We start from the raw sequence: 13,805 nt of genomic DNA on the forward strand, positions 1-13,805 counted from the left end.
AACATTTTTTCACCATAGCTTGATCTAGAGAAGATCCTTATAGGATCAAATACTATTTTATTGTCTTCAAAGTTCCCACAGATAATCAGTCTGCACAGAGAACTTCCTTTCATTCTGACATAGTCAAGTCTTTTTAAAAGAAACGATGTACGTCACAGCCACCTGTGCTTCCCGCAGAGTCGGAGTGCCCCAGCCCTCTTTAGCTTCTTGTGGAAGCAGTTTTATGCTTTCTGAAGGTGGGAATTTTCACCAGAACCATTCCTGTAGTGCTGTCTGAAGTTATTCTTCATTCTTCTGGTACATTTTGAAGGCTATTTTGCTTGTAGCTACTTGAAATTGGATGTGTTTTGACACATCTTCTAAAGACCAAGTATTTCTTGTACTATCAGGCTCAGCTTGTTCTAAATGTTTGGATCTACCTTTGCTAAATACATTTGTAAAAGTATGTGTAAAAGCCCAAGCAAAGAGTTGGAGATTTTCAGCTATTTATTAATGGCCTCCAGTTTTTCTATTTCTGATAGTTTGTTCTTGAACCTGGCTTCCATTAACATTGATTCAAGGCCTTCAAATTCTTTCTGAATGAAGTTTAACTTGTCAAAAATTTGATGTCTTTTCTCCAGAAGTACAGAAACTTTGTCTTTACTTGTATAAGGTAGGCCTTTAATTATTAAAAAAAATCTGACCATGACTATAACTACCATCTCCCACAGCAATCCATAGGGTCTGGGTCCAGTTTACATGACAGGGAGGGCGCTGCCACTGGCCAGCAGGTGCCTCTAGCACCAGCGCAACGCTGAGCTCATGGCCACCCACAGACCTCCCCAGGACCCCCCTAGGCTATTCTTAGCCACTTCAGGGTGTCAAGACTCTGGCGGCCACCCAGATCGCCAGAGAGCACCAGTGCACATTCTGCCTGGAACAAAACCAGTGCCTGGGAGACATCAATGGAGGGGAGGGAGGAGAGATAATACAGCAAATTATTGGCTAATGCTTTTCCTTCTCTCTCTTTTTAAAATTTATTTTTATTTATTTCTTATTTTTTTAGGGATTGGGTCTTGCTTTATTGCCCAGGCTGGAGTGCAGTGGCTATTCACAGGCACAATCATAGCTCACTGCAGCCTGGAACTCCTGGACTCAAGCAATCTTCCGCCTCAGCCTCCCAAGTAGCTGGGACTACAGGTGTGCACCACCGTGCCCAGCTTCTCCCTCTCTTAAATACAGGTATCATTCTATGGCCCCAGATCTTATTTTGGCCAGAGAGAGCACGGGGAAACTTTTTCCCCTTAGAGCCTCTTTGTGTCAGGTTGGTCTTAAATATACATGGACGGGCTGGATACAGTGGGCAAAAGACTAACGAGGAAGTGTTTCAACTTCCTTCACCAATTTCACCTTTAAAAGAAATGGAAGAAATAAATGGAATTTTAAAAAGTTTTCACTCCTCAAGAATGTGCAGTCCTACCGGGAAAACTTGATTTTCTTCTTGCATGTGCTAAAATGTTTGACAATGCAGAAGCCACTAGGGCGCTTCTTTCTCTTCGGAATGACGGACTCAGGAGATACCAGACACCGATGCCGGTCTCACAGCAGCTGATCCCTAGGCAGTGGGAACTCAGGCTTTGTCCAGCTCAATTAACAACTCAGTCTTGTCAACAGTGACTTTGTGGATTGGCTGGGCTCCCGGGTTTGGGCTGGGCTGGGTCTGCTTACTCATGCATGTTGGGGTAGGCTGGAGAAGGGCCAGTGTGGGCGGGGCCGGGCTGGGCGGGGCTAGGCTGTGGGGGGGGTCTTGGCTGGGCGGGTCTTGGCTGGGCGGGTCTTGGCTGGGCGGGTCTTGGCTGGGCGGGGCCGGGCTGGGCGGGGCCAGGCTGGGCGGGGCCAGGCTGGGCGGGGCCAGGCTGGGCGGGGCCAGGCTGGGCGGGGCCAGGAGGGGCGGCTCTGCAGGTCTGGCTGGGCTGCCTCACGTGTCAGCTCAGGCAGATGACGAGGTCAGTGCAGCTCCATGCTTGGCTCTTTCCCACACATTTCTCACCCTTGTCCTGCAACCTGTGGGAGACCTGGTCTTTTCTGTCATGGTGGTGACAGAGGCACAAGAGAGCCGTTGGGGAGCAGTTATGCAGTTTACATTTCCAGAAGTTCACCCTGACTACGAGGTAGCAGTCTCTTTGGATTGCCTTCTCACGAAGTCGCGATCCTCAGGGAGACTGTCGGTCGTCTGGAATTGGGATGTGGAATAGGAGCTGATATAGTCACCCATTTCTTCTGTTTCCGTGCCTCCCTTCACCAGCCACTGTGAAAAAAAGTTGGGTACATGAGCTGACAGAGATGAAATCCCACTAAACATTAGAGGTGGCTGAATATGTGTTCCCAAATTGCTACACTCCACTGACCAGGTGCGGAGACATTCTCCACGGCACTGCTGGCTGGTGGGCACAGGGACAGCTTAGGTTCCAAGGTGCGGACGCAGCGGGGCCTGGTGCTGAGGAACTGCAGGATCCCAGGGCAGCTCTGCGGATCCAGAGGCCTCCGTTTCATTCCCCCTCTAAAGAGGAGGGGACAGGTGAATAAGAACCCATGTCCGGCATCTCGTGGCTCAAACTGGTGTGGATACTTCATCTTTGGCAGGGCTGAGAAACTTTTTTCCTATAGAGGTTTTTTTTGTTTTTTTTTTTTTGTTTTTTTTTTGACTGATTACTGTAGAGTTTTCTTGCAAGAATAAATCAAACATTGCCAAAAGGTGATAAGCCTTGAGCCTTAGCATTTCGGACAACTTGACATTTTGTTCTTTATTTTCTTGTTTCTACCTCCGGGGTGGACAGATCCTGGCTGTCCTGCCTGGTGGGGACACTGCGATCCCTTCTTGTGTTGGTAGGTGACTATGACTAAACCTGAGGAGCATCCGGAAGTTGTCGCTGCTTTGGGAAGCTGCTACCAGGATGGAGTGCCTTCAAAAAGTGCTACCAGGGTGGAGTGTTTTCAAAAAATTTTAAATATTTAAGGTTTCTTTTTGCCATATAGTATATAAATAGACCTCCTTAACAGACTTCTTTTTGATTTGAAAGAGAGATGCCTCAAGAACGTTGGTTCATAAAAAAGAGGAAGCGTGTTTGTGCGTGTGTGGTGGGGGAGCGTGGGGAGGAGGTAAGTGATGATACCTGTGGGAATTTAGAAGCTCAGCAGGGCTGTAAGTTTAAGGTGGTCAGGCTAATTTTTTCCATAGGTTTCTCCCATCTAAGCCAGGGGATCTTTTTAGGGATATCAAATTTGCTTTTTAATTGGGAAGTGGTTCTCCTTTCAACTTCCTTTGTGTCATCTGTTCATTTGTGCTTAACTGTTGAAGATCCTTGGACATCTTCTCTTTTTGCTCTGCACATTCACTCTGTGCATCTACTCCCATAAACTCAGTGGTGACGTGTATGCTGATTAATCCCTGTGCAGATCTCTCTGCCTACAGACCCTTACAGCTAATTGTCCTAGCTGGATTCACTCAGATGATGCAAAGGAGACTCAGACTAACTTGTTAAACATAGCATTTCCTCTCCACACAGTGTGGATGTGCAAAACAACCAACAACAACAAAACAAAAAATAACACTAACAGAAAAAATAAACACAGCATTTAGCATTTCCTGTCTTTGTCCCTAAATCTATTTCTTTGCCTTTGTTCTCTAGCTCAGTGAATGGTATCATCATTCATTCAGTTCCCTGAGACAAAACATGGGAAGAAGGGACTGGTCACTTTTGAGTTCTACCTTCTCCCAATCCCATATTGAAACTATCCTGCCTATTAATTTTACTTCTTAAATATAAACTTTTCCTTCTTTCCACTGCCATTGCCACTTTCTTAATTCTCTTTACATCTCTCTTATGAATTGAAGCAAGACTTCTAATCTGTTTTCTCTAATGAATTATCCATTTTTCAGCCAGCGTGATTTTACTAAGACAATTTTCTGATCATTGTTCCTTTCCTGCTTAAAACCACTAATGGCTTTCTGTCGCCCTTAGACAAGTTCCAAATTCCTTAATTTGAATTACAGGATCCTTTTTGTCTGGCCCTAGAATGCCTCCCCAGCCTTGTTTTTGCTACCCCTGCCCTGCTCTCTATGCTATTATCCTATTGAATTTTTTTTTAGTTTCTTATACATGCCATACTTCCTCTTTCCTCTGGCTTGGACCTTTTTCCTATTCTTTTCACTCTTCATCTGACTATCTGCTATGTTGTTACAGCAAGTGTTACAGCGGGTGGTCCTGAGGACAAACCGAGCGGCACACGGAGAGTAGGAGGATTCACTGGTCATTCACCGGCGGTGGGCTCAGGGGGTCTCACCACCAAATTCTGAGCCCCGTCTACCTGATTTTTCCCACTTTGGGTGGTCTGAGGGATGGGGTCTCAGGTGGTTAAGGTAATAGGTTAGTTGATGTGTCAGGTAAGAGGTTAGTGTTATGCTGATGCGGTCTTCCGTGAGGGGTGGGGGTCTCAGGTGGCTTCTGCGCCAAGTAACAGGTGGGGTTTGCCCTATCAATATCATTCGTCTCTCTTCAGGTATTGCTTCAATGAACTTTCTCTCCTGGATGCTTTTCCTTCCTCCACTAACAAACTCCTGTGAGATGCCCCTCCTAGATATTCTCCCAGCACCTATCAATTTACTTCCCACAGTGAATTGTAATTGCCTGGTTTCTTGTCAGTACTTCTGACTAGACTGTTAGTTGTTTTGTTTATTTTTGTATCCTGGCACGTAGAAGATACTCAGTAAATATTTGCTGAGGGAATGGATGAATGGAAGTATGAATGAATAAGCGAATGATGATTTTTCTAGGGAGTTTGCCAACTGTATTAGTGTGAGTTGGGTCAAAGGTTCATATGTTCATGATATCGATAATTAAATTCTAATTGTAACCTTATAAAGTTTTCATATTAGCATTGAATTTTGCATTGTTTATAAATGAGTTTTCTATTTTTCTATTGGTATTTTTCTATTTTTAATTTATGAGAGAATCTATTTATTGGTTTTAAAATAATCTGGGTCTTACCTGTTGTAAATAGAACACTTTGTTTATGAAACTATTTAATAGAGAATTAAATTAAGGGGAAAATTGACAAGGCAGTGATATAGAGGATATTCATTTAAACATTATTAACATGTGGATAATCTCACATTTCCTCTAGTAAAAATGTTTTTAAAAAGAAAATACCCACAGGGTTAAAAAAAAAATCGCATAGTATCATTATTAGTTCTCATTTAATTATCTATTGTAATATACACTTGAATTAACCTATATTTATCTTAATTTGATAATTTAACAATAAATCAAATCTAATTTAAAAGTAGCTCTTTTCTGAGACTTTTAAGGAATTTCCATTTTGAACCATTATATAATCAGTTACCTCTTTGTTCCTTCTCTAAGGAAATGGACCGAGGCCTAACACATTACAGATTTTAGAAGAAATAACATTCCCTAATGGTTTTAAATCTTTCATAATTATGGAAAATAATTTCTTTCATACTTTCACTACTTTTAAGCTCTGAATTTCTGTTCATATATAAGTACTATTGCATTATTTGGATTAAAATATTCAAATTTATTATGATGATTATAATATATAATATGCAAAATTATCAGTTTAGTGAATGTCCCAAGGTTCAAGAAGAGGAAAACAAATAGGAAACCTTAAGAGTATGGTCAGTGGGGAAGCCCATGAAACAGCAAAGAAAAAAATTGTAGATTTCTGCTTTAAAGATCATGTGTTGAGACTTTGTACTTTGTGTACTTACCTGCCTTCCCCTGCTCCCCCCCCCAGTCTATTGAAAGAACCAAGAATGTGAAAAGAAAAAGAAAAAGAAGAAAAAAAGAGAAAAACTTAAACTGATGTAGAATTACTGGAGAAGAGGTACCATTGTACCACTGACATACAAAAAATGTGGATCTTCTGCAATATATGAAACAGAGGGGACCGAACTGAAGCAAAGCTAATCAGACTTGAATAGCAGGTAAGTATGGAGCCTCTTGAGAAGTAAAATTTCCTCGACTTACCCTGAAAGAATTTCCATTTTGGAGCAACAGATGTGCTGGGGGTGGAGGGCAACAGGTGAGGGTTAAATTATATTATTTTAGAAACTGTACTGGTGACCCATATTATATGTTTCCCTAGGTTTTACATTATCTGGACAGTGTGCTAAAGGAATTATAGGTCAAGGAAGAAATAATAAAAGTCAGAGACTATTTGAAAATTACTAAAATGGGATAATCTCCCTGTCTCCATAAAAAGTATAAAAATTAGCTGGGCATGGTGGCACATGCCTGTAGTCCCAGCTACTCAGGAGGTTGAGGCAGAAGGATTACTTGAGCCGGGGAATGTGAAGTTGCACCATAGCCAGGGCTACAGAGTGAAATCCTGTCTCAAAAAAAAAAAAAAAAAGGTGGGGGATAATCATATATAAAAATCTATGGAATGTAGTCAAAGCCATACATGGAAAATAACTCATCTTCAATTAATTTCATAATATGGAAGAAAGATTGAAAATAAATTAGCTTATCCCTGCTTGTCACTTGATGGTTTGGGGAGTGCTGTGTTGAGGATTCTGGAGGTGAGTGTGTGCTCAAAACGGAGCACAGCTGTGAGTAATTAGTGAAAACAGGTTCAAGGGATTTTTTAGATGCCCTCTATAAAGCCATTAAGGGCCTGGTAATTCTTATATTTCTCCAAAGCACAGGGTGACAGGAAGTTTCTCCAGTTATTTTTTGAGACAAGCATAATTCTGATCCCCAAATCTGATGAAGAAAGAATTCAAAAGAAAACTGAAGACAAATTTTGATTATAAAGATGTAGACACCAAAAATATTTTCAAATAGGCTTTACCAGTAAACATTTTAAAGTAATCGGAAACATTGTTTACAGTGAAATATAAAATTCTTGGCAGCTACAAGTGATAAAAGCAGCTCTTTTAATGTGTGTTAAGCAGAAATTAAAGAAATTGTATTATGATTTACAGATATGGTGGTGGGTAGCATCCGCCTAGCTCTGCCTACACAGCACCGGTGACTGTGTGGTGGGCGCCCCTGCTGCTGACCCAGCGTGGGGCGGAATGGGAGGAATCAGTAGCGTCTGGCCTGAAAGCCTGAGAGCCAGGTGAGAGCAGAAGTGGAACGCCCAGCACCTGATTTTTAATATTAAGCCCTGTTTTGCCTCATGTTTTGAGTTGGTTATCCATATGCCTATCTTACTTTCCCTGCTTCATGAGTTAAAAACTGTAATTATTCACCTTTGTCTCCACCGAGGACAGACTTTTCCATACTGCAGGTGCTAAGAAAATACGTGTTAACGGAATCTAATCGAAGAAGCTGTGGTATAGCGGGACATTCACTGGCCTTGGAGACAGGGATCTGGTTTCAAGGCCGGGCTTTTGTCAGGTTACTTCCTTCCCAGCTCAGTGAGGACTTCCCGTCTGGGGAGCTCCTTGCCGCCCACTCCACCCTGCGTTCTGCATGAGCTCACCCTGCTGTGTGTTCCCACAGACCTGTGCTTCCCTGTCGGGGGCGTGGGGCATTTAGCACTCTCCTGCGTTTCCTCTGTGACACAGGGGTGTGGGGGGTACAGATTCTGTCCCCTTCATCCTGTATCTTCAGAGACTAGCCCTGATCTGACACATAGTAAGTATGAAAAAAATTTGTTACCCAAATGAATCGTTTAACTTCTCTGAGCTTAAGCTTTTTCCTGAAAGCTTAAAAATGGGGATATCAATAAAGCATGATATGGGGATTTCAAGAACCTTTCTTAGAAAACAGACTGGCCCTCCTCACTTTAATAATAACAGCAATAGATTTTGTTATAGAGAACTTATTATATGTAGCAAGCACTGACCAGACACTTTACATACATTGTCATTATCTCTTATCACATGAGACAGGTGCCATTGTTCCCATTTTACAGATGCTTGGAGAGGTGAAGAGACTGCCCCCAATTCAATAGCAAACAAGGCAGTGGCAGAGGGGGGATTTGAATTCCATGTCTGTAATATTTCCACTGTAGAATTAGCCACATACATCTAATGTTTCTATAGAAAGTTCCATTTGGGTTGTCATGAACAGGTCTCTTCATGGATACTCTGGCTTTATAATTATGGTGTCTAAAAGGTTGACCTTGAACATAAAGCTAGTGAGATCCAGTCCTTAATACATTGCTTGGCACATGGTGGGTGCATGCTCAATATATAATTGTTGAATAAAAAATGAATGAATTAATGAATGAAAAGCCTATAGGTTGTGAACTAAAAAAAAATTTTAAGGCTCACCCCCCCCACCAGCTGACTAAATGGACCCCCTCATGGCCAAAGGAATATCCTAAAACTAAATTGCCTGCCGGGAGGGGGAGGTCAGACATGCCTTATCATGCCCCCTCCCTTCTTGGGGACATCCTTTGTAACCCATTAACAGGCCTAAGGCTGTGCAAGACAAACCTGCAGGGCCTCAATTTACACAAGTATATGTCTGGTGGCTCATCTCTGATAACCAGCAAGTATGTTAAAACATTCCAAGCCTTTAGAAAAAGCTTCATGTCTTTAACCAATTACAAGCCAAAGAATCTTTAAACCCACCTATAATCTGTAAGCTCCCGCTCCAAGATGGCTCACCTCTTCGGGCCAAACCAATGTATGCCTCCCACGTATTGATTTATGACTTTACCTGTAACCCTTGTCTCCCTGAAATGTATAAAACCAAACTGTAACCCAGCCACAGCTAGGCCACTTGCTCAAGGCTTCTTGGGTGTGGCTCTGGGTCATGGTCCTCAAATCTGGTTCAGAGTAAATCTTTTTAAAATTATTGTACAGAGTTTGGCTTTTTTTTTTTTTTTTAACAAGATGATATTAGTAATTTATGAAATAAACCAAGAGACTTTATGTGTGTGAGATTGAAGAGTTTTTAAACACCCACAACTTCAGTTCAGATGAAATGCAAATGATCCTAGGGAAGGAAAACTGAAATTGGATTCTCAATTTAATAGTAAAAAAATGTGAAATAAGGGGATTGATTAGTCAGCTGGGGATCTTATTAAAAATGAAAATTCCTACATTCTATTCCCAGAGTTTGTTATTTTGACAGCATCCTGTTGTGAATGTGATTGAAAATGCTTTATAAAATGTGGAGTGCTGATATACATCACATAAAATATTATTAAGGAATAATATTCTGTTATGTGAAAGTTGGAGAAAGTATCCTTTGGGATTTATTGAAACTCAAGGAAGAGAACAGTTTGGAGACTCAGTAAAATGGAAAAGAAAAGGGCTCTTTCATTCACTGAAAGAAATGTTTCTTTTTTTAGTATCTCCTTAGCAACAAATCTGGTTGACTGCAGTTTAACAAATAGATTCAACTGGAGCCTTTGGTTATTTCAGGGTTGAGATGCTCAGATTGCCTCAGGTGTCAGTGGCTGTTAGTGTTGCTGTCACGAGGCTCACGGAGCCCGAGAGGGGAGCCAGGAAACTCTGAGCAAGCCCACCAGGCTCAGGTACCGCAGCAGCCGGGAGCCCAGGGTGACTGTCTGTGTGCTTGTGAGTCAGCCCCTCTTTCTCTGCTTCCTTTGTGATTTCCTCCCATTCCAGCATGGGTTGGCTACATCTTTCGTCTCTCTTTGTTTCTGCCTAAGGGCTTCTGCTGATTGCCATTTGTCTTCAGAAACACAAGTACATAACCATTTGAGGCTTGCTGTGTGCCGAACAGAATCTCAGTTTTATCCTCACAACAACCTTTTGAGGAGACTATAGGGTGTTTTTGTTACTGAGCATTCGTTATCTTAGTTCCTACAAGTGCACAGGGATCCAAAACCCATCACAATAGGTAAATACTCACTGATGAACTGAAAACCAATACATTTTCCACTCAAAACCTCCTCCTTGTTTAATGTTAGCCTTGGTGATTAACAATCACTTCTATAACAATGTAAATGGAATGCAAAGCATAATAGTAAACTTTGCAAAAGATGTAGCATTTCATGAAGTTGATGTCAATAGGAAAGCCACTGATAAATGAGGGTCTGGGAGCGTGATCAATTAACAATCAGGGAAGATAAAATAGACACGGATCAACATGAATCATAACATAATAAACATGGTAAAAGGTTTGAGTAGTAAAGTCTTACAAAATTTTAGAAGTCTTGGATTATATTAATATTTTAAAAAATGTACAATGTGAAGTGAATCATGTCACGCTGGCATTTTATTTTATCCCTCCTCACTCCATGATTTGACACTCTGTTCATTCTAATTCTTGATATACACTTAAATTGTAACCTAAATATTGGTAATATCTTTAAAAATACTTATATTTAAAAAATTGTAATTTTATTTTACTTTATTTTATTTTATTTTATTTTATTTTTTTGAGACAGAGTCTCACTCTGTTGCCCAGGCTAGAATGAGTGCCATGGCGTCAGCCTAGCTCACAGCAACCTCAATCTCCTGAGCTCAAGCGATCCTCCTGTCTCAGCCTCCCGAGTAGCTGGGACTACAGGCATGCACCACCATGCCCGGCTAATTTTTTCTATATATATATTTTTAGCTGTCCATATCATTTCTTTCTATTTTTTTTTAGTAGAGATGCGGTCTCGCTCTTGCTCAGGCTGGTCTCGAACTCCTGAGCTCAAACGATCCGCCCACCTCGGCCTCCCAGAGTGCTAGGATTACAGGCGTGAGCCACCATGCCCAGCCTCTAATTTTATTTTTAAAATAAAGTCATAATCATATTTTTTCACCATTTTCTCAGAAGTTTTGGACTTTCTTTTAATGGATTTATTTTAGGTGCCTTCTCTGTTATCAATTGCCCTTTTTTATAATGGTAGCCTTCTATGTTATTATTTTTCTGATTTCACAGATGAGGAAAAGGAAGTCCAGAGAGGTTTACTTGCTTGCTTTATGGTTTCATAGTTGGTAAGTGAGAGACCTGGGATTAGCATGTAGGCACTATGACTTCACAGACCACATTCTTAAATATTAATACTAAGTTACACTGTTCCTATGTCCTGTTAATTCTCTTTTTACCTCTCAAATTCAAATTCCTAGAAAAGATCCTTTTAGACTGGCCCATCACCATCTAGTTTAGAATACCCCTGTTGGACAGAGCTCTGATTCCAGAACATTCCTACGCCACTGCCAGTCTTTAAATAGTTGTCCTGGGGTCAGGCACAAATCTCTGGTTCAAGCAGTTGCCATTAGCTTATACATATAACCTTGCCTATATAGCTTATATATAAGGTTACTATATATATAAGGTCATATATATATAGCTTATATAAAGTTATTTTTATATATAGCTCATATATATATAAAATATATATATAGAAAACCTTATATATAAGGTTATATACATAGCTTATATATAAGGTTATATAACCTTGCCTATTATATGAGCTATATAGGTAAGGTTATATAATGCATCGTGACTTACTTTCGAGGAATTGTCTTTAAATCTTTGGAAAGATACTTTGGATGTGACATTCATTTTATATCTTCTTTAAAAAGGAGCAAATAATACACAGGCTCCTGGCATAGCCTATCTAATTTCTACATTTTCAAATACGCTATCTAAATAGAAGATTTGGCCATATCTTCACCTTCTTTACAAAGGAATGAGTATAAACACAAGATTTCATTGTACTATGCACTATTCCACAGTCTCTCTCTTATTCTCGGGGACTATGTTAATCTTACTACTTGAAAACTGGTTTTGTTATTCTGCTGTTTTGAAATACATTTTGGAAATGTTTGTTATGTGCATTATTAAATAATTGAGTGTGAGCATTAACATAGGCCAGATTTTTATCCTCTTCAGGTCCCCAAGGTTTTCAGTAAATAAGAATTAGGCTTCTGGCACAAAATGGCAGAGATTTTTGAGTGATATATATTCATGGGGTTAGGGAAATATGAGTAGCTACTTGGAAGTCCTTACAAAGTGACAGTCATCTAAGATTTATAAATGATAGAGGCTATGACAAATTATTAATAGGCACAAATAGTCCCTATAGCTTTCACTTTAAAGTATTGCTAATAACATTTTACTTTTGTATAGGATATTAAAATATAAGAATAATTTTTACATGCATTATCTCATTTCCTGGTCACAAAACTATATGAGATAGAAAAGGGAACTAGCACGACTCTGTGTTAAAGGTGAGGATACTGAGGTTGGTCTGATGTCCAGTAGTTAGTGACAGTCCAGCACTGGGATAATTCTCTCGACTCCTGGTTCAGTGATTTTCCCACTGCCCATAATAAAGAGGAAGAATAAGGCAAGAATGAAGAAAAGAAGGAAGATAGATATCTAATAACTGCTAAATACCAATCATGTACTTAATACACTATTTAAGAAAGTTAATTTTCAATTATTTTGCATATTATATTTGCAGAATAAATGCTTTAAATTCACCTTTTCTGTGTACCAGGAAGATCAATATCATATCTATTTTATAAATGAAGGAATTATAGAAAACTAAACAATTAGACACACTAGGGAAATCAGTTGGCAAATTAACCAGAATAGTCATCTATTCATAATTAGGCAATTACTAAAATAATTAACAAAAGGGGAATTACCCAGACTAATTGCCCCTTTTACCCAGGGCTGCTTTTAAAATCTTATCTGATTTTCTTATCTTATTTCAGCAATATGTTTAATTTTAATTTTTTTATTTGAGATTGGTTTGTTAACTATGATAAATTACTTAGGTCAGAACAGTTTCTATACTTTTCTCATTGGAAAAATTAATACTTGGTCCTAAGCATTTAATTTTAAAAAAGTTTAAAACAACAAAACAACACCAGCCAGAAAACACTCAGCTTTGGGGCAATTGATAGCTGATCATATAGTACATTAATTGCTTCTTATGCCCAAAATCAATGACATGCAGTTTTACCTATAATCATAATTTAGGCTCAAGGATTTTTTTGTGTGTTTCTGTGAGGTGCTAGGGAGAGAACAATATTCAAAAACTCCGTGAGTCTTTACGTTTTGGACTGGTATCCTTTATCATTCCTTACATTCTCGTATTCTGAAAAGAATGGTTTCTGCAGAAAAATTAATAATAACTATTACTTGCAGTTTTGTTGTAGGCAATTATTTGAAGTGGAAAAGTCCTGAAGTTAGGACTGATTTTATCCTATTACTCATTTCATATTTGAACCAAGTTTATTGACTGAAAAATTTAGCTTATGAACCTCTTTTAGTAAACTCCTGAAATAAATCAGAGCTTTTTTCTTAGACACGTCCTTGCTATGAGTGCTTATCAGAATGGCATTTTTATGACTGTTGGCACGTTAAACTTTTCTGATCTTCATGACTGGTCATTTGAGGACAAATTAAGAAAAGATTCAGGATAAAGAAAAAAAGGTCTCTGAAAGCAATTGTACCCAATTCTAAGGTATAATAAAGGGCTGTGGAAATACCATGTCTGACTTTAAAACAGAATAATACCTGTGACTTTGTGAGACTAGTTAATAGGCAGAGAGTTTCCTGGGAATTGAAGTTCCCATTTGGTCAAGAGAAACATATGCAATAAAACATTTCATTCCACCGAATAGGATTAGACATGACTCAAGTGTATTAACATCTCATACATAACATCTCATCTGGCATTTATTTTATGAAAATATTTATTAGGATTTGGTCATATATTTGATTTAATTAACTTTATATAGTTGAATCACCCTAACATAAAATTAAATAGAATTTCTGGCTAAATTTTCAATTTTTATCACTCTTGTACATTATTTTCTTTTATTTTTAAGACTATCAAAATTTTACATTGAACAAAATTTAAAT

Source organism: Eulemur rufifrons, chromosome 27 (genome assembly GCF_041146395.1).
Source record: "Eulemur rufifrons isolate Redbay chromosome 27, OSU_ERuf_1, whole genome shotgun sequence".
NCBI lineage: Eukaryota > Metazoa > Chordata > Mammalia > Primates > Lemuridae > Eulemur > Eulemur rufifrons.